General features: G+C 40.9%; 1 pseudogene; it reads left to right on the top strand.

Moving 5' to 3' along the window:
* Window positions 1–8,242: 8,242 nt before the first annotated feature.
* On the top strand, window positions 8,243–9,550 carry LOC148978292 (uncharacterized; annotated as a pseudogene).
* Window positions 9,551–22,787: the final 13,237 nt, after the last annotated feature.

Consider the following 22,787-nt stretch of genomic DNA (forward strand, 5'->3'; position numbering starts at 1 on the left):
GTGACCATTATTTTTTAAGATAGCGAGAAATAAAATAAAATGTCTTTAATATCCCATTGGTTTTTCCTGGCAAATGAAGAATTATAAAAAGACCAAGGAATCTCATATGTGTATTCCCTGTAGTTTTAACATATATCTATCCAGATCTAATGAAGAACAACTGTAAGTAACAATTTTCCTCTGTGAAGAAATTAGGTCAATAAAAGCACATATGTATTTGTGTGTGCGTGTGTGCGTGCGTGCGTGTGCATTTGTGTGTGTGGCCTGATAAACCTTGCACAAAGATGGCAATATCCGAAATCATTGTCCTTGTGCATGGGGACATTTTTGGTCCTCATTAGGAATACAGTGTTAGTGTTTTTTGAAAGTGAAAAAAAAAATGTAAAAAAAAAACTGTTATATAAAAAAATAAAATACATAAAAACTTAATAAAAAACCTGCAATTGAACATTTGTTATACTAAACTGGTATACTATTAAGTCTGCTGCATTGGAACAACTAATTTTGTACTCAATGTACTTCAATTGTGCAGAAGTAGGGCTGAGGTTCAACTAAAGATATACTTAAGTATATTTTATTGTGTTAAAAAGTATATTTAAGGTACACTTTAAATATCTTGCATTTAAAGACTGATATTATACAGAGATCTTTCATCATTATTAATAATGATATTCAAATATATTTTGGTCGGTTTAAATCTAGACTAAAAACACATCTCTTTAAAGGGATACTCCACTTTTTTTGGAAATAGGCTCATTTTACCACTCCCCCAGAGTTAAACAGTTGGGTTTTACCGCTTTCGAATGTATTCAGCCGATTTTCTGATATTTAGAAGAATATCACTAACCAGACAGTTTCTGGTCTCATTGACTTCCATAGTATATTTTTTTCTACTATGGAAGTTAATGAGACCAGAAACTGTCTGGTTACTGATATTCTTCTAAATATCAGAAAATCGTCTGAAAGGATTGGAGAACGGTAAAACCCAACTGTTTAACTCTGGGGGAGTTGTAAAATGAGTCTATTTCCAAAAAAGTGGAGTATCCCTTTAACCTGGCATACACATAGCATACACAACATTATACATTTCTATTATTCCATTGCATGGCAAACATGCCATACGGAACCGTTTGCCACTGAAACTGCTTAACGCACCAGTGGGGCTCGACAGCCTTTTAGACAAATGGGTCGGCGCGTATGGTTGGGTTGCGGAGAGTTTGGGTTGCGGAGAGTTTGTGAGATAGGGGTTTTCTAACACAGACTCCCGTATAATGGAAATCATTATGAACATCAGCTATGCTAATTATTTCCCATCTGCCTTTCTGCTGTTATCTCGGGACGCTTGTCCCGAGAAAAATGGCGTTCGTCATGTCCAGTTTTGTGTCCAGCCTCTCATTTCTCAATTGCTTGGATAATTGTATCCACATACTGACACAATTTAACATCACTGTACTACTATTTCAAAAGGCAATTCACACATCTCAAATGAGTGTCTATTCATTTCCTTACAATGATCTAACTATCAATTGATACAACTGCTCAAAATGATAAGTAACTGTTGCAGTACTCTTAATGCATAGTTGTATGGAAACAGACACACAACCTTCCATGCTTACAGTAAATCCAACACTATCGCACGACCAATTCGTACGAATTCGACGCATGATTAAAAAGTGGCTAATTCGTACTAATTCGTACGACCTCACTCGTACTAATTCGTACGATTTGTCTAAACCCACGTGATGGTTAGGTTTAGGGGCGGGGTAAGGGGTAGGTCATTCGTACGAATTCATACGAATTGGCCAATTCGTAAAATATGTACGATTTAGCAAAATCGTATTAATTCGTAAGAGTGAGGTCGTATGAATTGTTACGAATTAGCCACTTTTTAATCATTCGTCAAATTCGTACGACTTGGTCGTGAGATCGGGTTGGTAAATCATGAAAGTTTCAAAATTACAAGATTCATTGTCACCAATTAGCATGGAGCATGAACCAATTAGACAACAACATCCATGGATGTAGCCTACTGTAATATTTTAGATTTTTGCTTTGATTCCAATAAACGTACTGTATGTTGTGATTGTACAGCTGTACTAGTGCTTTGCATGATTATATTACAAACTTTGTTCAATGATTCCACTATGTGTGTATTCTCACTACAACTGCAGTAGTTTTACAGAGATGTATATTTATTGTATATGTAGTATTATAATAAAACTTTTATCACCTATTTTGTTCTACAATATATATATAGTGATTGTATGAACAATGACACAGTGTAACTATCGGTTGCTTGTGTGTGTGTGTGTGTGTGTAGTTATGTTTCAATGGTGTTTCACAGTAAATTTGTTTTTTGAATTTTTTTTTGAGTTTTGATTTTGAGTTTTGTGTCTAGAGTTTTGAAAAATGACATCAAGGTTCTGAAAATAGTAGCAAAGTGATTGTAAAAAACTGTAATATAGTCAGTGGGGAACTAAAGTGGGCATGTAGGTAAAATGAGTCCCACTCCAGCCCTGAAACCTCTCACTCAAAGTGCAAACCTTACCAAATCTCCAAAACCATAAGCTATATATCAGTCTTTGACTCAGTTTTCAATTGCATAAAACACTTTTTTTCAAAACACTACACACAATTCTCTTCCTAAAACACAAAACGTCTAGCAGGAATTGACTTGCTATCCTTTTCCAAACACACCAATCAAAATGCTACACTTATTCACCAGGTCACAAACACACTCCTTATATATCCAAACACTAATTGCTTTACTGATCACTAACTAATCACTGATTTTACTGTAATACAAGCCTATAATAGGTCAAAGGTCAGATTACCTGTTTTGAACAATGGATGCCAACAATGGACAGAGCAATGGACAAAAAAGGTGACATAGTTTTGAAAATGTGTCAAGTCAAGTCAAGTCACATTTATTTATATAGCGCTTTTCACAATACAGATTGTATCAAAGCAGCTTCACAGTGATAACATGAAAGTAGTACAACACAGATCAATAATATTGTTAAATATTAAATATTAAATAACCCCAACTAAGCAAGCCAAAAAGCAAGGCGACAGTGGCAAGGAACTAAAACTCCATCAGATTGGATGGAGAAAAAACCTTGGGAGAACCCAGGGTCAGTCGGGGGCCAGTTCTCCTCTGGCTTACATTCATATTGTTTATATATAAATATTAAATATAAATATTGTTTATGTATAAAACGGCACGTGAATGCTTTATGTGAATGCTTGCCTAAAGAGATGCGTCCCCAATCCAGCCCCAAACTGTGCCAGCGAGTCAGAGCCTCGGACTGTATCGGGAAGGCCACTCCAGAGCCCTGGAGCCAAATGCGAGAACGCCCTCCCTCCTCTAGTGGACCTAGATATCCCAGGAATGACCAGAAGCCCCGAATTTAGTGATCTTAAGGAACGCGGTGGATTGTAGGTCGAAAGAAGGCCCGTCAAGTACACAGTAGCTAAACCATTTAGGGCTCCATAGGCCAGTAGTAGTACTTTGTAGTTGATACGGAACTCAACAGGTAACCAGTGCAGAGATGATAAAATCGGTGCTATATGATCATATTCTCCTGACCCAGCAAGAACTCCAGCAGCTGCACCCTGTACCAACTGCAGCTTGTCTATTGAGGATGCAGGACAACCAGCCAACAAAGCACTACAGCAATCTAGTCTCGAGGTCATGAATGCGCGAACCAATTCTTCTGCATCAGAAACAGACAGCATGCCATGTAGCTTAGCAATGTTTCCAAGGTGGAAAAAGGCCGTCTCCGTAACATACGAAATATGATTTTCGAAAGACAAGTTGCGGTCCAGTACAACACCCAGGTCCCCTACTGTAGTGGACAAAGCAACAGGACATCCGTCTATATTAAAGTTGTATTTTAAGAGGTTTTGTGAGTAGTTTTTTGGACCAATAAGTAATACCTCCGTTTTATCTGAATTTACAGTTTTGTTTTGTTTTTCGATTGCTTAAGCACAATTTTGAAAACAGGGCCCGGTTTGTCAAAATACTACACACAATTAACACAACCCTACACCAAAGTAGCACAACACTTCAGATCATTTGCAAAATGGAACACTTTTGTCAAAACTATTCAACATCTTATAAAAACCTTATTTTGCTGTCATAACATTAACACAACCATCATATGGTTTGACTCTGTTTGAATCAGTTAAACACTCCTATGCTCAACCTAAAACACTTTTAGCATTTACAGAGAAAGTGAAAAAAATTAATTCACCAACACCACATGACACACATTTTTGCAGACTAATGAAAATATTTATTTCTTTTCATGTACTCAAGTCAGTCAATACTGAACATTTCAATGACAACAAAAAAAAAACAACATTTTCCAGTTTTCATACAGTATTACTGAACGTACCATTGTACTGTAAGCTTACAGTAATACAGATACATATCCAGTTCCGTACTAAACATTTCTCCGCCAAGCTGGTTCTGGCCACAGGGCCTCGTAAACATCATATATTATGGTATATTTTCATTTGCAAGGCAACATGGGAAGAATCTTTTTGAGTGACGAATCCATGGATGCTGCTTCAATTTGATCACATGCTTCCTTCATAGCTCAGTTTTTTTGGATTGCTTACACACTAAAATTAAAAGTAGTACACTATTAGCAAAACCTTACACTCAAGAAGCAAAACATCAGCCCATATTTGCACAACTATAAGCACATTGTCAACCTCACACTTGTTGCAAAACTCTACACACAGTGATTTGCAAAACACTAAACACACTTAACATACATTACACACAAAAATCTATTATGAAGTCACTTCCTTGCAATACCAAAGCACTGACTGTCAAATTACCGCACCTTCCAACCAATTGATTTAACACAGTCATCAGGTGTGCAAACACTTGTTTGCTTAATTGTAGACACACCAATCAGGTGTATAAGCACTATAAAAAGCAGCAGGTGAATTCATCGGTCTTCAAGCACAATGGAAAGAGTCAGAGAAAGAGTAAGACGAGGTGGAGGACGAGGTGGAGGACGAGGTGGAGGACGAGGTGGAGGACGAGGAAGAGGTGGAGGAGGATGAGGACAAGGAGAAGGAGGACAAGGAGAAGGAGGAGGACAAGGAGGAGGACAAGGAGGAGAAGGAGGAAGAGGAGGAAGGGGAGGAAGACAAGAAGGTGCTCAAAGAGGACCGAATCTGACAAATGAGATCCGCGCAACACTGGTTGACCACGTTGTCAACCACGGCCTGACGCTGAGGGAGGCTGGACTGCGAGTACAGCCAAATCTAAGCCGATACACAGTGGCAAGTGTGATAAGAACATTTCCACTGGAAAATAGGTATTGTAAAAATATCATCATATCAAAAACATCTGCACGGTTTCAGCAACTGCTTACAGTACTGTATTCTATGCAGCACTTCCGTTACCTTTTCCTGTGAAATTACTGTACTATTGTTTACTGTTTTTTTTCTACATAGGATTGAGGGTCAGGAACGACGAGGGGGAAGGCCTTCTTATGTTCACAGAACAGCAAGAGAGGGAGATAGTAAACATGGTTTTGGCCAACAATGCTATAACCCTCAATCAGCTCAAAGCTAACATTGTCAATAACCACGTCGGTTTCAACAATATCCATCAGGTCTCAACATCAACACTGGCACGGATCCTAAAAAAAAACATATTCAAATGAAGCAAATTTATCGAGTGCCTTTCGAGCGCAATTCCGAAAGGGTGAAACGACTGCAGCATGATTATGCAGAGGTATGTATTCACCTAAGCATTGTGATCTTGCATACTGTCTCATAATCTTTTACTGTACTGTAATATGTATACTAGATCTACACTGAACACAATTTTGCCTGAACTCAGAGAGTTTTACAAATGGATGGAGAGGAGATCCAGCATGAGTTCATTTACGTAGATGAGGCTGGGTTCAACCTGACGAGAACACGAAGGAGGGGAAGAAACATCATTGGCCACAGGGCTATAGTCAATGTCCCAGGGCAACGTGGGGGTAATATAACACTCTGTGCAGCCATTACACAGAATGGGGTCCTCCACCGCCATGCCCATATGGGCCCTTACAACACAGCACTCATTCATACTTACATTCTTGGACCAATTGCACAACATAACAGCAGCAAATCAAATCGATCATATGCAATACATTGTTGTCTGGGACAATGTGTCTTTCCACCGCTCTGCTCTGGTTCAGAACTGGTTTCAGCATCATCAACATTTCACCGTGCTATATCTTCCACCATACTCTCCATTTCTCAACCCTATAGAAGAGTTTTTCTCGGCATGGCGGTGGAAGGTATATGATCTCCGTCTCCAGGCTGAGGTACCCCTCATCCAAGCCATGGAGGAGGCCTGTGACCAGATGGAGGTAGCAGTAATGCAAGGATGGATTCGTCATTCAAGACATTTCTTTCCAAGGTGTCTTGCTAATGACAACATTGCCTGCGATGTTGATGAAATGCTCTGGCCAGATCCAGCTAGGCGAAGAGACAATGTCTAGTTTTGTTTTGTTTTGTTTTTTACAGTAAACTTACAGTACAATACGTAAAGTGACATTTTGTTACAGTATTACAGTTTTTCTCAATTGCTAAAACACAAAAGCCAATCCTCTAAACCAAATGACCAGTTGTCTAAACACATTTACTAAATCTAGCCATCATTTTCCAATATCATAAACACATTTCACATGAAGACACAATTCACAAAACACAATCCTTCGTTCACATAAATCTTAACACATTTTTCCTTGCTAAAACACAAGTTGCAAAAGAACTCTGCTCATATTTTCAAATGAAAGCTCATGTGATGCAAAGACCCCGTTTACACCTGGTATTAAAATGCGATCTGTATCCAGATAAGTTATCCGGATAATAAAAAACGCATGTTAATGCAAGGTGTAAACGCGTTGTGAACGGATCGTGATCGGATCTGCCTGACCACATCTGGAGGTAGTCTGGCTCGCATTGTGTCCGGATCTTTACTAGGTGTAAACGCAATCTGGTTGTTGAAACCACATATGTATATTTTACTCCTCCCAAAAATGCTAAAAAATAAACGAGTGAGAGCGTGTTATATAGGCTATGTCATGTTATAGCCTAGTCAGATGCGACACGCATCACCGCAGATGAGCAGCTGAGCGTCTATTCAACGTGCAAACATCGCAAATAAAAGTGAAAGTAAGTCACAGACGCAGTTAATGTCACGGATGCGGGTTCAGGCAGAAGAACGGGCAGAGTTCAGGCTCACGAATAACATTGATTTATTAATCAAATCCAGACAGGAAGACGGGAAAACTCCGTAACATTAAACATTGACCGACAAAACAGAATCAAACAGAACTGAACTAAATACACAGAGGAATAAGGCTGATTGGGGTGAACACAGGTGAAAATGATCATGACAGGACGAGGAACAGGTGGCTGATTGGGGAAGTGAGTCCGGGAGAGGAACAAAAGGATCCGGGGAAGTGTGGTGCAGATGACGGGACAAAACAGGTGAGGACGACAGACTGTGACAGTTAACACATCTTCAAGTAAAGAAACGAAATTATCTTACCAGGCCTGTTGCCACTCTCTCTTATTGATGTCTCGGATTTGGAAATTAGCTGATGATCAATAAAATGCCGCTCAGATCTGTTGCTTTTGGTGGCGTGCAATCCAATAAATCTGCATATAACGCAGGAGGTGAAGATCGGATTTATATCCGTTTTGCAAAAACACATTTATGTGGCCAGGTGTAAATGGAATCAGTACTTATTATCCGGATAACTTATCTGGATACAGATCGCATTTTAATACCAGGTGTAAACGGGGTCAAAATGCTTGCCACAGTCAGCAATATTTGAACAAAATGAACACACCTGGCATCATTCATTACACACAACGACTCAAAATTGAAAACACCTGTTGCTAATACTGTGACCACATGTATAAAAGCAAGTTCAAAGTGCACAGTTTGCTGAAGATGCCAAACAAGCACAATGGATGAAGGCAGAGTCAGGGGAAGAGATATTCGAGTCAGAGGAAGAGGTATTCGAGTCAGAGGAAGAGGTATTCGAGTCAGAGGAGGAAGAGGAGCAGGCCAGGGAGGAAGAGGAGCAGGCCAGGGAGGAAGAGGAGCAGGCCAAGGAGGAAGAGGAGCAGGCCAGGGAGGAAGAGGAGCAGGCCAGGGAGGAAGAGGAGCAGGCCAAGGAGGAAGAGGAGGAGGCCAACAAGGGAGAGGAGAAGGTCCAGGAGGGAGAGCAAGACAACCTCGCACCATCATTACGGACGAGATGCGAGCAACAGTCATTGACCATGTCATTGTCCATGGCATGACAATGGCTGAAGCAGGACTAAGAGTCCGTCCAAACCTGAGTAGGTTCACCGTGGCCACCATTATCAGGGCATTCAGACAACACAACAGGTATTGTACTCTATTGCTTTCTTTGTCACAATACAATTTTACAAGCCTGTGGAAGTAGTCTAATCAGTTGTTACTGTATTGTAAAACATGTCAATTGACAACACGTTTCTTTCTTTAGAGTTGAAAGAATGCCACATAGAGGTGGGAGGGTTGCCATATTTACAGCGGCACAATAAATCCTCATTGTGGATATGGTTCGTGAGAACAACCTCATCAGACTCCGGGAGATCAAAGACAAAGTCATTGCCGATAATGCCAACTTTGAGGGCATTGATGATGTCAGCTTGGCCACAATAGACCGAGTTCTCCGGCGCCAAAAGATGCGGATGAAACAAGTCTATAGGGTTCCCTTTGAGCGAAACTCTGCGCGACACAAAGACCTACGTTACGACTATGTGCAAGTAAGTATACATCCATGTTCACAGTACAGTTAGTGAACATACTGTGTTGCTCAGTGGCCTACATTACTTCTTGACAATACTATGCTACCTGATTGACTGTTCTGAACACCTGTGCACTTTCACATTTTCACAGAGGATATTACAGTTGGACGCGATGGCCAGACCTCATGAGTACCTCTTCCTGGATGAGGCTGGCTTCAACCTGCAGAAACGAAGGCAAAGAGGCCGTAACATCATTGGCCAAAGAGCCATCACTGAGGTTCCTGGCCAACGGGGGGGTAATATTACTCTTTGTGCGGCCATGGGTTTGGAGGGGCTTGTCCACCAGCAGGCTGTCCTTGGGTCTTACAACACCCAACGTCTCCTAACCTTCCTAGAGGAGCTCAAAGATATCCTCCTGGACCGCCAACAACACCATCCTGGGCCCGGACATACCATTTATGTGATAATTTGGGACAATGTACCCTTCCACAAAACAAACCAGATTAGAGAGTGGTTCACCACCAACAGTAACCACTTTTTAAACGTCTGTCTGCCACCCTACTCCCCTTTCCTGAACCCTATAGAGGAGTTCTTCTCATCGTGGAGATGGAAGGTTTATGACCAACAACCATACACTAGAGAGAACCTCCTAAGGGCAATGGAGCTGGCGTGTGTTGACATCCCAGTGGAGAACTTCCAAGGATGGATCCGCCATTCCAGGGCGTTTTCCCGCGGTGCCTAGCAAGAGACGATATAGCCTGCGATGTGGATGAGGTGATGTGGCCTGATGCAGCTCAGCGACATGATGCCGCACAGTGATTGTGGTGTAAATAAAATAAATAAAAAAAACTTCACACCCTGATCATGTTTTCAAGAGTACTGTTGTGTGCAATAGATTCTGTTTTTGCATTTAGTTGTGTTACAGTAGTGTACAGAATTTACTATAGATTTATACTCTTCATTTTAAACTCACAAATCTAAATGCCCTAATCCTCTGCAGAGATCTAAGAAGATCCATTACTGTAAAGTTTCTAAAAATATGCATTGGCAGTTACGAAACGACGAACCTTCTCACAAACTGAGCATTGTGTTTTCAATTGTTTTGCTGTAGTGTGTAATGATGTGTATAGTGTTTACATTTTTGAAAGCTTCGAGCTGCTCTTTTGGTGTGAAAGTTTGAGTTTTGAAGGGAGAAGGTGTGGTTGTGTTTATGTAGCTTTAGTAAAGGGCTTTGTGTTTAGACATTGGAGAACATGGACGAAACGTTTGTGAAATGTGTTTTAGCATTTGAGAAAAACTGTATGAATCTCCATGTCAACATTTTGGGCGTGTTGAGAAATAAATACATTTCTTCAGTCTGCAACATTGGTCTTGTTTGGTGAATTTACATTATATTTGTACTTTGTTGATGGTAGCCAACTCTAATCATAGGGAAGTAGAAGTGCTAAAAGTGTTTTAGGTTTATCACAGCAGAGTGTAACTCGTGCAAACAGAGTATAGTAATGTGAAACGTGTGTGTTTCATGTGGGAACAAAGTGTGGTTTTTAAACAGAAGTGTATAGTTTTTACAAGAGTGTTTAATTATGCAAAGGATCTGTAGTGTTTTGCTAATTGGGTGTGTGGTTGTGCTAATTGTGTGTAGTGTTTTGAAAACACGGGCCCTGTTTTGAAAATCGTGCTTAAGCAATCCAAAAAAACTGTAAGAACTTTGCAAGCATGGATAGAGGGAGGGAGAGCAAGAGGAAGAGGAGGAGGAGGAGGTCAAGGTCGAAGAGGCCATGCACGGACTCTGATGATATACTGTAAGAGCAACTTTGGTGGACCACGTAAACAACCATGGCCTGACGATGAGGGAGGCTGGGCAGAGAGTCCAGCCACATTTACATAAGGCGCTTCACAGTGACATCTATAATAAGAACATTCCGACTAGAAAACAGGTATGTCTTCACCTCTCTACCTTCTACTCCACTCAGATGGTATTTACAGCACTATAGTGTATATCACATCAATGACTAGAAGACCTTTTGGGAGAGGACGCCAACGCCTGTTCACACAACAGAAGGAACTCACCATTGTGGACCTAGTGAGGACAGACAATGCCATCAGTCTCCACCAGAAAATACTTGCTGACAGAACAGTGTTCAACAACATAAACCATGTGAGGATCACCACCATCAGATGCATCTTGGGAAAACACAGCATCACCATGAAGCAGCTCTACAGAGCCCCATTTGAGAGGAACAGTGACAGGGTCAAAGGACTTCGAGCTGAATATATATGGGTAAGTGTAACTGTCCTTTACATGTACAATACAGTATTGGTGAAATCCAGTACCAGCTGAATATGTACCATATCAGGACCACATGGATCCATTTGGAGAGCTTCACAGGTACCTGTGATGGGGTGAGGGTTCTGTATGCGCAGTACTATAGTGCAGCAATATGCTCTATACTGCAACAACCAACATATACTCACATTTCTAGATGCTCTCCATAATGTATGTATACTGTAATATATATATATATATATATATATATATAGTGTTTTTTTTCTATTACAGTATTACTGTATTATATATATATTTTTTGCTTTATCTGAATTTATCTTACTGCAATGTACAGTGCTGCAATGTACAATATTGAGAAGGCCTGTTTGCTTTTTTGGTTGTTTGAAAATGTTCCTCCTGAAAATATGCCTTCTAAATAAACAGTCAAAATCAGAGACTGCAGTGTTTTATATAAAGTAGAATAGTGTGTTTCCTCTGATCTGAAAGTGTTAGCATAAGGTGCAAGTATGTGTTATTTTGTCATCAGAGTTACATTTTGACAAAGGAATGTTAGGTTTTGATTGTAGAGTTTCAGTTTGACACAGATGTCAATGGTACGTATATTTTCCAGTGTTGTGTCATGTTTACTTGTGTGTAGGGTTTTGGCACAATGAGCGAAATTTTGCAAAATGTGTTCAAGCAATAGGCAAAAACTGTAATAATCCCCTCAACACAGAAAAAGCCAATTTCCCAATTGTTCACACAGCTGTCTTAATTATAACAACTACAAAAGGGGAAGAGAAGAAGAACAAACATGAATGAGGAGAAAATACAATAAAAAGAAGGGAATGAGCAGTGGAAAAGGAAGAGGCGTAAGAGCGAGAGGTGGTGGACAAGATAGAGGGAAAAGAAGAGGAAGAGGAGATGGAGAAGGAGCTGAGGATGTAGGAGAAAGAAGAGCTGAGGATGTCGGAGAAAGAAGAGCTGAAAATGTATGAGAAAGAAAAAGAAGAGCTGAGGATGTTGGAGAAAGAAGAGCTGAGGATGTAGGAGAAAGAAAAAGAAGAGCTGAGGATGTTGGAGAAAGAAGAGCTGAGGATGTAGGAGAAAGAAAAAGAAGAGCTGAGGATGTTGGAGAAAGAAGAGCTGAGGATGTATGAGAAAGAAAAAGAAGAGCTGAGGATGTCGGAGAAAGAAGAGCTGAGAATGTATGAGAAAGAAAAAGAAGAGCTGAGGATGTTGGAGAAAGAAGAGCTGAGAATGTAGGAGAAAGAAAAAGAAGAGCTGAGGATGTTGGAGAAAGAAGAGCTGAGAATGTATGAGAAAGAAAAAGAAGAGCTGAGGATGTCGGAGAAAGAAGAGCTGAGAATGTATGAGAAAGAAAAAGAAGAGCTGAGGATGTTGGAGAAAGAAGAGCTGAGGATGTAGGAGAAAGAAAAAGAAGAGCTGAGGATGTCGTAGAAAGAGAAAGAAGGGCTGAGGATGTAGGAAGAGGAGAAGAGGGAGAAATGTGATTGGCCATCATGCTACAGTCAATGTCCCTGGACAACGAGGAGGCAACACCAACATCTCTGTGCCACAAATTCTACAACTGGTGTTATGGCACACAATGCTCTCTTTTGACCATTCAACACAGCAAGGCTCCTACATTTTTAAAATCTCCTCAATGAAATCCTCTTTCCGCAGGGTGATCAGGAGCAAATGGTGTGGTGTGAATCAGATTGAGGAAATAACAAGAATACAACTAAGTCTTCTTCAAGTGATGGAAGAGGTCTGTGGAGATATTGGGGCACAAACGTGTCTAGGATGGCTACTGCATTCAAGGCATTTTTTCCTGCGATGCATGACTCGCAGGAAAAAAAAAACATTTGCTGTGATGTTGATGAAATTCTCTGGCCAGATGTAATTGAGAGGCATGATAAATAAATTGATTTAATGAATGCATTTTTTTAAACCTATGTATTTCTTTTCATAATTTATTTTATTTATTTATTTTGTGGGGTGACAACTCATTGTAATACACATGGACTCATCATTAAAGAACTTAATGAAAAACATGTATTTCCATGTATTTCTTTGTGTATCTTCAGCTGAATTTGTTATCAAATCAACAGAGAACACACTTTTAGTTTTGATGTTAATATTGATTTTTAATAAATGCATTACTAGAATAAAATGCTGTGTTTCATTGTGCAGCGAATACTTAGCTGTTTCGCCAACATAAGAGTGTGTTTAGTTTGCTGTGCTAACTGTTTTGAGAGCAGTTACCTGAGTTTGGAGAAATGTACCAAATCGATTGAGAAAAACTGTAAATGAAGGAACAGGTCGAGGATTGGATAGCGGAAGAGGATATCGTGAAGGAGGAGGAAGAGGAGGAAGAAGAGGAAGAGGAGGATGTGGTGAAGGAGGAGGAAGAGGAGGAATAAGAGGAAGAGGAGGACGTGGTAAAGGAGGAGGAATAGGATATGGTGAAGGAGGAAGAGGAGGAAGAAGAGGAAGAGGAGAACGTGGTGAAGGAGGAGGAAGAGGATATGGTGAAGGAGGAGGAAGAGGAGGAAGAAGAGGAAGAGGAGGACGTGGTGAAAGAGGAGGAAGAGGACATGGTGAAGGAAGGAGAGGAGGAAGAAGAGGAAGAGGGGGACGTGGTGAAGGATGAGGTAGAAGAGATGGTGGTGGAGCAGGAGGAGACAAGCAGTCTCGGATGAAATCAGTGCCACTTTAGTTGATAATGTCCATGGCATGACTATGAGGGAGGCTGGACAACGAGTACAGTCTAATTTGAGGCGCTTCACCGTCACCTCCATCATCAGAACTTTCAGGGAGAAAAACAGGAAAAAAGGGGTGGATCAGGCATGCAAGAGGATTTTACCCCCGCTGCTGGGCTAGGGCTAATATAGCTTGTGATGTGGATGTGATTCTCTGGCCTGACCCAGACCAAAGACAGGAGGCTGAGGCGGAATTTTTTTTTTTGTGTGTGTGTTGTACTGTGTAGTACATGAATGAATAAAAATGTGCCAATGTATCCATTGGTTGTGTCTTTTGTCATGTGAAAAGGTTTGTGAGGAGGGGAACCACAAGTAACATAACTTACCAGTTTTGGAAATGTTGTTTTGAATTTATTGCACCAGTGTGTAAGACTATGTTGTAATGTGTGTTATTTTGAGGGCTTGTGTGTCCTGTCTGAGGGCAAAGTTTGGTTTTTCAGCAAGAGTGAATGGTTTTGAATGTAGAATTTCATTTTGACCTAAAAATAGGTTGTTTTGGGAAACTGGGTGAGACGTTATGGATTTGTGTTTACTGTTTTGAAAAATAAGAGGCATAGTTTCAAGAAATGTGTTTAAGCAATCGAGAAAAACTGTCATATTCTGATCCAATCTGACTACTGACCTATAATGCTGCCTGAATCATGATCATACACTGTTCATTCACTGGCCAGAATGCACCCTGACCTGCACCCCGACTGAGCTTGGTTTCTCCCAAGGTTTATTTTCTCCATTCTGTCACCTGATGGAGTTTTGGTTCTTGCCACTGTCACCTTTGGCTTTTGACTTGCTTAGGACATAATATTCAAAAATATTATTGATCTTCCTGCATTGACACCAATATATGAGAACTGAGCTGAGCAGGATGATGACTACTGTTTTCTCCAGGGGAATATATAGATAAATGAACTAATGAAAAAATGTTATAACAAAAATGAACCGTCACTAAACTTACTTAAGCTGCACTTCAGCGGTATTTTCTTCTAGAGCTGCTGCGAAGCCGAAACAAACGTTGTTGCATCATTTTCCTGTTATCACTGTAAATCTGCTTCTTTGAAACAATCAGAATTATACAATTATTGTAGTTTTATTACAAGCCACATTATACTTGACATAGCTTTTTCAAAGCTGTGCTGAATATACAGAAACTGTGCGAATACAGCTGTTGTGTAGATATTCAAAAGCCAAACCCACATTTCACTCTAGTAAACTATATTTAGGAGCTGTGTAAAGCAAAAGTGATATCTATGAAATATCATGCATCTATCAAAAAAAAAAAAAAAAAAAAAAGCGTTGTTCCCACGCTGCTGTGTGTGTGTGATACATCAGGGATGAGGACAGCATCTGGACTGACACAGAGTGACAATTCATCCTTCTCTGCATCCATCTGACGTGTCACTCCACCTGATGGCTTTATTGTGTGGCCTGTCAGAGTACTTAATCTGTGTGTCACTCACTCACACACACACACACACACACACACACACACGCACACACAAACCTTCAGCAACATTAGATCTGGTGTAATGTCAGTCAGCATGGCCCAGATATGATCAGCTATTTAGCATCATTCAGTCTGTTGTTACCGCGTGGGTCTGTGCGGTCCGGCCAGAGATAGCAGAACTGGCCATTTTCCAGTTCGTTTGACACACTCTGACAGATGTCACTGCTTAGCAGACGGTGGACAGAGCCTCTGACAGAGACAGACATGATGTCTCAATCTGCAGGGAAAGGGGGCAGGTGTTCTGTGGGTAAAACAAACTACCATAACATTCATCTCAAAGCAACCACCCTTTTAATGTGTGTATGTTGACTTGATGAACAGATAAAAATGTAGTTAAATTAAATACATGACTGTTACACTTAAGTTCAGTTTTTGTTTTCATGGACTTTTAGTATTGTTTTCATTAGACACATGTGTTTCTTTGTCTTATTTTCTTGCCAGTCATCAGTTGTCATGAACAATCATCAGGGGCCTCATTTATAAAACTTTGCATAAGATTTGCGTCAGAAGTGGAGTACGGATGAAACAAAGGACGTACGCACAGAAATATTCGGATTTATAAAACCGTGTGCACGCACATCCTAAGCATTTTTCCCTTAATAAATCACAATCAATTCTAAATGTAGCGCAGCTTTTGCGGCTTCATGTCACGCCCATAGATGCCTATAGTCTGTGAAATGCCCACAAGTTACAGTTTTTCTCGATTGTTTACACACATTTTCTGAAAGAATGCCTCATATTCTCAGAACTCTACACACAAATCTAAAAACACTCACACAATTGGCAAAACCTCTTTCTCAAAATGGTATTTTGTTTACAAATGACACACACAAACCATCATATGAATAGACATTTATAAGAACCAGTTGAACACTGATGTGCTCAATGTAAAACACTATGATCAATGGAAAACACTTCTTCTCCATTCATCATAATGACTTAGGCCTTTTTTGTTCAGTGTTACACTTACTACAGATATTACATACATAACTGTGTTGTAAAATATTTGAGAATATTGTTTTTTATACACAGAACACACAAATACACGCTAACAAATATTTTTTTTTTTTCCCACAAAATCAATGGTAGATAGATCCAACATTTTGTACACCCCAACCAACACAAAGTTGCACATACAGTGGTCTAAATACAAAACAACAGAATTTCTTATGCTGTTACAGTAAAAAAAGAAATAAAAAAAAATATCTATGCTGCATCCTCTCTTTGGTTTTGGTATTTTATGCCAAAGCTCTGATCGCTAATTGTAAAACTGTGTGAAATGTGTTTGCCCATGTGACGAGTCAGTTTGAATATTTGAATGGCAGTGTGTTCCTCATGAAAACAAGAGATTTTCTGCATGAAAATTGTGCCAAATGCAGAGAATTGTGAGTAGTGTTTTGAAAAAAGTGTGTTTTTGAACTGCAATTTGAGTGTAAAGCAGGAATTGTGCTTGTAGTTCAGTAGAATTGGTTCAGGGGGTTGGTGAATGAGTTACATGTTGTGGTCATTGTGTCTCAAGTACCAGAAAATGTGTGTAAACAAGCGAGAAAAACTGTAAACTTGACTAAAACCTTTTGGTGTTTTCGTCGACTAAAACTTGACTAAAACCTTTTGTTTTCGTAGACTAAAACTTGACTAAAACTATTACGTTTATAAGTGACTAAAATGTGACTGAAACTTAAAACCATTTTCGTCCAAAAGACAAAGACTAAGACTAAAACTAAAAAGGCTGCCAAAAACAACACTGGTGTCCGGTACTCGCTTCAATCAACTAGTACCGGACCCGCTCAGGTGTCTTCGCTTGCTCGCCATTCCACTCCACGGACTGGATACGTGTGCTATTTCCTCAGGTGAGCCTCATAAGCCCTGAGTTCCTCCAGCACTCCTGTCGTTGGCGCCAGTGTCTATTGCCTGCGTGTCGGCTAGGTGCCTTCCGTATGCATGGTCCCCTGAGCGACCCCCACATGTGTATTTCCACTGTAAGCCTCTCTGAGCATGTGTCTTTCTCTCGGCAAGCCACCTTGCCACTCCTGCGGTTGAAATATTCCACCTGCGGCTGGACACCCCAGTGATTCCCCATATGCACCCTTCGGGTCATATATGTATTCTCTAAGTTGCCCCCCCCCCCCCCCTCCCCTCCCCTCCCCTTCGGGGTTGGCAATAATTGCATATCTCCCTCTAAACTATGGAATATGCTCCCCAGTGTACCTTGGTATTCCTGTGCTAAATAGGAGTCCTTCGTCCGTGCCAATCTAAGTGCGACAGGGTTCTTAGATTTAAGCAGGGTACTGGAAGACAGCTGAGAAGGTGGCGAGATGAGACTGGTAATCCCATTCGTCATCATCTGATGACGAACTCGGAGTGACAACGAAAGGGAACGTCTCGTTTACATATGTAACCCTCGTTCCCTGAGTAGGGAACGGAGACGTTCCGTCTTCCTGCCACCTTCTGCTGTGTCGCAGGGATTGCCGGACCTCAGTCTTGGCTCCTCAGCGAAGAAACATGCCTGATTTGCGTTCAGCGTCCTCCTTAAATACCCACAGCTGATAAGGCGCAGGTGAGTGGAGTTACGCCATGCAAATTCTGCAGACCCATGGCATTTCTTTGCCATTGGATCGTTTTATATTGATAGAAGCTGATAGGCTTTCTAAGTGAAAATCCCATTCGTCGTCATCCGACGGAACGTCTCCGCTCTCTACTCAGGGAACGGGGGTTACATACGTAACCGAGACGTTTTGTGTATCAGTGGCTGGTGCTGCTAATTAATTGTATTTAGTATAATACATTTTCCACTGGGACAGCTTGACACAGTGAATTGATGTTTCGCCTTAATACCTCTGCCTCTCCATTACCGTCTATAGCCAGAGCCACCCAGCACTTTGCTAAATGGAGTTGGATGTGTTTCTTATGAATGGAGATAACACTACTTTCTTACTCAGAGGGGCAACATGCATAAATCTTGCATGAAAATAGAGGCCTATGGGTCTGGTGACTACCAGTCTTTACTCCTCAGTTTTTCTTATATTAATAGTTAAATTCTGAGAGCTAATGTGTTGTTACAAAAAAAAAAAAAAAAAAAACTTCTAAAAGCTTTACTTTGTTGGTTAATAACTGTTGCTATTTTTATAAATTATTATGCTAAACATTTTGCTTTATCCTTCATGTGAAAAAACAAACAGTCACTTTGATTAGGGTGATATGAGTTTGAATAAATAAGGGATTCTCAAACATTCATGTAACGTTGGTGGACACAAATAACTAAATAGCAAATAATAAATGACCAAAATGGAAAATTATGTGGAAACCAGGAAAACAGAGCTGAGAACAACCAAATGAAACTGCCATAAAGACAGCATCAGAAAGAGCACAGTGTGTAATGGTAAATCCATATACAGTTTTTTTGAATAACTTCTGATATAAAGGACAAATGGATTTGCTATGGTGACTTTTTGACTATGGTGACTGTTGAGTCTGATATGGACAGCGTCTAGCTTTTGCGACGCGACAACAGTTCCTTCTGGTGTAGACACAGTGTTATTAACTGTAACACCATTTACACTAGGAGTGCAAAGAAAATAGAGTTATTTTCACATTTTGTAAATGTAATTTAATGCTATTTGCCTTTAGTGCTAAGAAAATACTTTTTGTTGCTTTTTGCACTTCGCATAAATAGCATCTATCACTGCTCCCCAAATTGAAAGACTACAAAACAAGAGCACAAAGACACAGAATACATTACAGAGCACCTCAATTTAGGGAGCTCCCAAAGTCCCAAAACACAAATATAAGTCAATGGGCTTCATGCCCAGCTGCACTTCTTCCTGAACTTCAGCCAGCTTCTTATTTCCTGTCTGCCATTACTAGCCAAATTGATTAATTCAGGTGTGTCTGATTATTGTTGCCGTGACTACTGAGGTCAAGCACACCTGAATTAATCAATTTGGCCAATAATGGCAGACAGGAAACAAGGAGCTGGCTGAAATTCAGGAAGTAGTGCAGCTGTGCATAAAGCCAATTCTGCCAGGATCATTATCGTCGAATAAGATTGCCAATTAGCATATGTCACAGGTCGAGGGGAGGAACGCTCGGGTGACCAACCACCCCCCCTCTAACCGAGTCACCACCGTGAGGAGCCGACACCACAGGCACACAACAGAGGACCACAGAGACACAGATAAGTTTCAAAGGAGTAACAATCTTTATTAAACTACGGGTTTCTCACAGTTTAAGATACTCTCATCGATGCACGATAATGGAGCAGGGGGTTGCCGCTTACTTCTCCCCAGCGGTGCTGCAGACTTCCAGACTCAAGAGTAAGTATGACAGGTAAGGATTCTTCACGGTACAAGGTACTCTCGTTGGTGCACAGTAATGAAGTAGTGGATTAAAAGCTTACTTTTCCCCCAGCGGTGCTGCAGGCTTCCAGACTCAGACAGTAAGTATGGCAGGTAAGGATCCTTCACAGTACAGGGTACTCTCGTTGGTGCACGGTAATAAAGCAGTGGATTAAAAGCTTACTTCTCCCCAGCGGTGCTGCAGACTTCCAGACTCAGACAGTAAGTACGGCAGGTAAGGATTCTTCACAGTACAGGGTACTCTCGTTGGTGCACGGTAATGGAGCAGTGGATTAAAAGCTTACTTTTCCCCCAGCGGTGCTGCAGACTTCCAGACTCAGACAGTAAGTATGGCAGGTAAGGATTCTTCACAGTACAGGGTACTCTCGTGGGTGCACGGTAATGAAGCAGTGGATTAAAAGCTTACTTTTCCCCCAGCGGTGCTGCAGACTTCCAGACTCAGACAGTAAGTATGGCAGGTAAGGATTCTTCACAGTACAGGGTACTCTCGTTGGTGCACGGTAATGAAGCAGTGGATTAAAAGCTTACTTTTCCCCCAGCAGTGCAGACTTCTTCAGTTCACAGTATGGCGACAGTGGGTCAAACGATTACTTTACCAGCGATGCTGTATGCTTCTGGGCTCAAACAGTAAGTAGAACAGGTGAGGATATTCACTAGGGATCGACCGATATGGATTTTTTAGTGCCGATACCGATACCGATTTTTTCCCCATCAGCCTTAGCCGATGACCGATACGGGCTGCCGATTTTCTTGAGCCGATATTTGGAGCCGATACATTTTGCTCCCTCAATTTACATCTTAAAAATAACATGATGTTAACAAATGTTACAGGTCTCAATTTAATAAAAGTAACATTTAATTAACTTCAAAAATTAATATTTAACAAATAGTAAAAACATGTGAGGTAGAACAAGAAGAAGTAGATAAACAATTTAACAAATATTAAAAACATAAAGTAGAACAAAAAAAGTTCAGTGCTGAAAATAAATATTTAAGCATAAATTAAATAATTACACTATTGCACACAGTAGCAACCAGCATAATAAAGTGCACAGTGCACACTGTACTTCATTTTAAAAGAAACGAACTATATACTGCATGGTTTCAATTTTTCTACATAAAATAAAATGAGCATGTCTAGTCTCTTTATATCACTGCGATGGCGAGGGAGACACACACCACACGCGTCCAAACCTCAGCCAGGAGAGCCCTGAATAAATCTCCCACAAAAAACACTGAACAACGTTGGCATTCCTTAATCCTATGACCAGTGTTCGTTACAGCACCCGTATGCATACTAGGGCTGTCAAAATTACTCAAATGGCGTTTGCATTTTCCCTCTAAAAAACATATTCGAACATCCCGTAGCGCGTTTTGTTGTTGACGCGCATTACGTCAATAACAGGACACATTAATGCAAAGAGACATAACTACTAGTATTAGATAGTTTATTTGAGTTTAAACATATTTAACAACGTATTAAAAAGCAAACTAAATCAACTAATGGCCAAGACCGCAGAGCTCACTCTCTCGCCTGGACTTGCTCAGGCACTCTCTCTCTCTCTCTCTCTCTCTCTCTCTCTCTCTCGCCCTCACGCTCTCTGCGCGTCGGTTAAATGAACAACAAACAAATGTTGAGTGCTGATCAAGAGTTTTGTGCAAGCAATTTAAGGTTGCGAGTCGCGACTCGTGTCCCAAATATAGCAGGCTTCATTCAGTGATTGAAGTTTCACAGTATAGAACCGACAGTGAGCGCTCCGAGCGAGCTGTGCAGCTGTGGTAACGTTATTAGTCTGCAACCGCGGGCGTGTTTTTCCATATTCAAATATTAATTTTCACCTTCAAAATTAATACATATTCGAATGTAGAATATTCATAGACAGTCCTAATGCATACTGAACGGATAGCCTACACCTTAGCTATTTGCAGCTCCCTAATACAATGGCAAGCAGTTAAGTTAAGTTTTATAGACGAGGCATTCGCGTTTTCCATTTGGACCCACAAACTTGCTTAGTTGCAAGCACATAACAGTTATAGGGCGACGTGTTTCCATTTTCAAAGTGTTTGACAATATTTCAGCAGTCAAACATTTAAAAGATCCTTTGAAAGTTTAAGTTACCATTCTCGTGAAGAGCAGGTTGCACTCTGCTAGTGGGGGAGGGCGGGGCACGTGAACTGCAGCGTCTCTAGCAGCACAGAGCTGCCCGTGGCCGCCTGTCTATAAATAACGCCGGGGGGAAAAAAACTATCGGCGAACGCGCAGCGGTGTATCGGCCGATTCCGATACACGTAAAAACTTCAAATATCGGCCCGATATATCGGCTGGCCGATATATCGGTCGATCACTAATATTTACAGTACAAAGTACTCTCTCTTCAGTTCACAATAGGGAGACAGTGAGTCATAAGGTTACTTTACCAGCGATGCTGTGTGCTTCTGGGCCCAAACAGCAAGTAGAACAGGTGAGGATCTTCACAGTACAAGTACTCTCTCCTCAGTTCACAGTAGGGCGACAGTGGGTTAAACGATTACTTTACCAGCGATGCTGTATGCTTCTGGGCTCAAACAGTAAGTAGAACAGGTGAAGACATTCACAGTACACAGTACTCTCTCTTCAGTTCACTATATCACTCTGGGCTTCTGACGGGGGCAGATATAATATCCTTCCACGAACGTGTAAGCATGGATAGGGGCCACTTCTCAACAAAGACACAGCATACTTGTGTTCACTTCAATTCCACAGCAGTAAATCAATGTGTATTAATAAGGCAAAAGCACTGCAATTCACTCCCACGATAGGGTTGGACAGAGGCCCCACTCCGTCCGTTGCGCTCGTTTACAGGGGTTTCACTTTTAATTCCTCCTCATCACACTCTGAAACACATAGCTCCTCCAACAGTCAGATCCACATTCACTATATCCTCTTCAAGCGGTTTAAATGTTCATAAGATAAAATCAGTTCACTTATCTTTGCTCTCTCTTTTCACAGCACAGATCCAGTCGATAGCTCAGTCCAGCAGTCTTCCTACAAACGATCACTCTGATCCAGCAAGCTTAAATGGGCGTCTCTCCCTTTCCCCTCCCTGTCAGTG

Source organism: Pimephales promelas, chromosome 7, assembly GCF_988280905.1.
Source record: "Pimephales promelas chromosome 7, fPimPro1.hap1.1, whole genome shotgun sequence".
Lineage (NCBI taxonomy): Eukaryota > Metazoa > Chordata > Actinopteri > Cypriniformes > Leuciscidae > Pimephales > Pimephales promelas.